The following is a 5168-nucleotide window of genomic DNA, read 5'->3' on the forward strand; positions in this document are numbered from 1 at the left end:
GGTAAGAGTTCTGAACACAGGCATTTAAAACATGCCTTTGAGCTGAGCTGCTTTACAGTCCTCAATACTAGAACTCCTTTTTTTTTTTGCATAAACTGCAATATTATTTTCCACCACTAGATGGAAACACCTGATCGGTAACTATTTAAACGCATCACAACATCATGACTCTGTTTCTGGCTTCTTTATATTCATTGGATTCGCTGGCCATAAAACATTTACCGTACTTGGCTGGATTCATCAGAATTGTGACTTTTTTTCCTCATTTGTTTTGCTGATGTCACTGTCTCTTGAGAGCAACCCGTCACATTCACACTGTACCAAACACAAACTTCACGTCCGCAGTGTCATTAGACCCAGAGCTCGTATCCAATCGAGAGTTTTACCTTCCAGGGGCTCCAAATGGGGAGAAAAGAAACAGAAAAAATGAAATAATAAATCTGAAATGATAAAAAAGAATCGCATCCATTCTGCGGCAGAAAGCTTGGGTGAAATCAGTCATATTGCAGCCATATTGCTTCTCATTAACTTTTATCACATTTTAACAAAATTCTGTTTTTTTAAGTATTCAGAAAAGCTGAAAGTATTCAGAGCGGATTAGGTAACCTTTTCATTGTAATTACCAGCTGAGCACACAACCTTTCAGAGACAGCACCTGGCACCGAGACAGGCGGGGGACACTTTTATCAGAAGGTAAATGTTGTAATATTAGTAATTAGCCAGAGCACGTGTCTCTAGAGTTCGGCTGTTTCCAAGTGTCTCTAGGCACCAGGCACGACTATGTTCTGTGAGGTTTATTACTGTTCATAGCAATGTTACCGCTGTTGCTGAAAATATAGCTTAGCGCCTTTATGCATTTTTGTTTCTTTTAAAATAATTCTGGTGCTTTGGTAATATGATGTTGTTGTGTAAGACACGCCTGACCTCACCTATAAATGTAATTCCACTTATCAGCAGTTAATATCCTAAGTGTGTGATGACATAACACACAGACTCAACTGACATCCTATCAAATCACATCTTTGTCTTCCCTGAGATTTCATAAATCTGTGTATTTTAATCAGTATTGATGATGGATTGTCAGTCGAATTATGGAATGAAAGATTAGCCAGTGCAATTAAGTGAAGTGTCAATTTAATTTATCCCCTGCCAGACCTTTGTGAATATGAGAAATCTCCTACAAATTACAGAAAACAGAATTTGGCATAAATCCAAGTAATTAAAAGAAATCCTTCAAGTGAATTTTAATGACCTTGGACAGATATGTGAGGAGGTGCTTGACTGTGGCATGACAGACCGGTTTAAACCTGTTTGCCCATCTGTGCCACCCCTCCGTTTGGCATACGGTCACCTGGCTCTCCACTGAGAACCACAGGTGGATGGAAAATAGTGTCCTTGCTCTTGTGCGTCTGAAGGCATGTTGCTTTCCTGACAGACCGTGCTTAACTAATATGCCTAAGATTGCTGCGTAGGTACCTTGGATTTGTAACTGCTTTTCTGCGTGTTTTACTTTGATAATGTATTTGGAATGTAGGTTCTAGTAATACTCCTGACAGTTGTGACAGTTAGAAGTTCTAACACAGCCTGATGCTGATTTTTTAAAATGAGAAATAATTTCTATAAAAAAATAACCTGTTTAAAGGCATAGAAGAAAAGGGAATAACGAAAAAGCAATTTCCATAGTAACAATTTACCCTTCAGACAACAGCTGCTTATAAACAATCTCTTCCTCTCTCCTTCTCTCGCTCTCTCTTTTTCTCCCAACCACTTTCTCTTTTTCTCACTCTATCTCTCTTGCCTGTAATCTCTTTGTCGCTAGCAGGGGGCAGCAAAGGTGTTTTCAGAAAAATGCAGCTAACAGTGTCTCAGGCAAAGAAACTCTGATATCTGCATGAACATTGACAGAACCTTCTCAACCAAACCATTTAATTGGCTCCCAATGTCCTTGTCTGCTGGATGCACAGAATACACACAAAACCTCTGTCACGTGCCTTTAGGACCTTATGAACACAGGCTTTGGGAATTCAGTCTGTTGGCACATATATCGCTGTGTTAAAATGGTTTGTTAGCTGGAATGGACAGAGGAGACTGAGTTGTTGGGTGTTAGACCAGCTGATTTAGAGCGACTGCCTTTGATTTTGTAGGATTAAGAGGTGCGTGTGAATGTGAGAGAGACGGGATGTATGTGACCGTATTTCCCCAAACTCTGACAGTGAAAGAAATGGAGAAGCAGCAGCTCTCTCGTATGTTCAGGCTCAGGGAGATGGACGCCTCGCTGCACATCTTTATCAGAGACATTTGGAAACCAGCCGTTAGATTCACAGAGAAACAGGATGTTTTCCCATCACCTCAAATACCTCTCGGAAAACGGCAGGGACTTATTTGCTCATTATCCAAAGCAAATATAAAGGTTTTTTTTTTTTCAATGCCCAGTTTCTCAATGCCTGCTTCAGAGGCAAGAAACAAGCCGAAACAAGCACCCACTCATTTTCACAGAATATTTAATCAGATTGTGATGCACGGTTGGCCACACTTTCTTTTTTTTTCACAGAAAATACATAATCTCTGCTGTCGCTCCGGTTCTTTCTCCAGACTAGCAGTCGGTAATATTTGTGATTCCATACTTCTGTGATAATAGATTTTTTAGGAAAGTAACAAAAGGAACAAGGTGGAGACAGGAGGGCAGTGCAGAACTTTGATTTAGAACATCTGGCTTTCACAAAGTAAAGTGGTAAAATGCATCTAAGCATCTGAATGCCCCCGATTCCCTCTGAGACTGCAAAGGGCTTATTCCACATGGAATTATGTCTGTGCTGAAGTCTCAGACGCTGCCTTGGCAGAGTGGTTCTGGGGTGGGCTGGGGTACCCGAGGACCGCTGTAACACAGAGATTCAGCGATAGCGAGGCCATACTGGCCATTATTTCAGCCTCGTATCTCCAGTTCTGTCCTATTTATAGGGCCAATATACAGCTTTTGGTTCCATTTCCCCATGTACACAGTAAAGCTGAAAGGTTCATAACATGCTCTTCTGCATGTCCAGGGCCTGCTGCTGGTGCTCAGACATACAGACATGTGTGTCAGTGTGACAATGGTGAAGCAAAATGGATCTTTTGTGTACACTATCTTTGTTTTGGGGGTTGTCTCAAGTTGATTTTATGGAGGCACTGTGCTTTTCAATGGCTTCCTAATCTCTCATTCTATACTCGAGAAATCTCTTATCTTGTATTTGCAGTCTCAAAAGCTGCAGAGTTCAGACATTAGAGGGGACTGAGGGAATGTCTTCTTTGGGGTGAAGGTCACTGGAAGTTCAGATTGTGTCAAGTTTGGGCTCGTTTTCATTCAGGATTAAGTGTTTGATTGGACGTGGATATAAAGAAGAGGCATTATGCACCGTTATTGGATTGGGCCAGAGGGAAGGGCCAATCAATTCTCTTTGTTTCGACTGTCAGAAGGTGCAAAATACTGGGAGAAATTATGAGTCTTTCACAGACATACGGCAACAAGATTTAGGCTCTGCAATCCCTCCTGTGGAAGTGACACAAGGTCACAGAATTTTACTCCATAGAACTGTATGGGCCACACAGCCACCATGTGATATATATATTCGTCTTCTGTCCTCAAGTTTCAGAAAAGTGAGATGAACTTTATGAATGATGCATGAGCTGAAAACGTGAATCACCTTCCTGAACGATAACAGGGCTCAGCATTTCACTAAAAAGGGGATTCTTTATTTATTTATGAGGAAATGAAAAAAATGCACTTGGACTTTCCACAAATCACAGACATATGGCAACCAATAAATAAATAAATAAATAAATAAATAAATGAAAATAAACAATTCGCCATAAAACAGCATACTATTTAAAAAATGATTTAAAATCGCTTTTTAAAAAGGAAAGCTACTCCTTGCTCCTTTCTTCCTTTTGAAGAAAGAAGTGTACACATTTGGATGCTTTGTTTTCTCCAGTCCTTTAGAGAGGGAGGCTGTGTGGGTGTAAATGAGATTTCTCAGCTGAACGCTTTGGGACTCACCTTCACGCAGGGCGTGTGTTCCACGGGCTGCTCCCAACGAGAAAAAAAATCAGACAATAAAATGCATTTTGTGAAGTTTTAGTCAAACACGGGTGTATATACACCGTTAATCTGTACATTTCGGTGAGATTTAAAAAACTGACGCGGTCTGGTGAGTGACAGGGTTTGCTCCTGCTCACAGCTGGGCAGAAACCTTCAGCCTTCGTCTGTCACTGTTCTGGAGCGCGTGAATGGAACGGGGTGTTAATTCAGCACCTCGCACGGGTGGAGAGCTCCTATAGCACTTCAGGATCCGTTCGGGGGCCGTGTGTGAATGTTACTCAATGCTGGCTATTGCTGGTTTTCCTCAGAAAAACCGATTCTTTGACCTGTCTTCACAGGAGAACATTTTTTAGTTCTTTATGTTGTCACAGACGAGCCTTTTGGAACCTTCTCTCCCCTGAGAGTGTACTATAACATAAGTGAAACATTAGCTAACAACTTTGCTGTTCCGTTTTTTATTTAATTTAATTTAATTTTATTTTACCAAACACAGTCGTGACCCCAAACTGCAGCCCTATAAGACTGTGATAGCGGGAAAAAACGTGCAGTCGCGACACTTAAAGCCGCGTGCTCCCCGCGGCTGTATGTTTGCAACAATGCCGAGAGACGTTTGAGCCGACCTCGTGAATGTGCTTCCTCCTCAACCGGTCAGTGAATGCTCGGCACCCCTGACAGAGAATGGGAATTGTCAGTCTCAATGTTTCTCAAGGAGAAGTGTGCTGTTGCAGCGGTCCCTGTGAATTTAGAGTCCAGGCGTGCAGTAAACCGGATGGCGGCACTGCATAAACCAGGGAACCCCAACGCTGGTTTGGTATAGCCACAGGTTATATTGTCCCCCCCTTCCCCCAGGCAGTTACTTGATCAGTTAAAGTATTTGATCGACATAAATTCACCTGTCTTCTTATTTGCGAACTCCTTGCTGCTTTAAGGTTAAAAAATATTTCTGCAATTTCCAGTTTGAATTATCTAATTACTGGCACGTTTTAGCGGGGTGATCGTTCTGTCCTACTCATCCGGGTTTTTTTTATTCACGAAGTAACTTTGAAGCAGTCACCCGCGTTGCATGAGACGCATACCTGGAAGACTTCCACAC

Source organism: Anguilla anguilla, chromosome 5 (assembly GCF_013347855.1).
Source record: "Anguilla anguilla isolate fAngAng1 chromosome 5, fAngAng1.pri, whole genome shotgun sequence".
Lineage (NCBI taxonomy): Eukaryota > Metazoa > Chordata > Actinopteri > Anguilliformes > Anguillidae > Anguilla > Anguilla anguilla.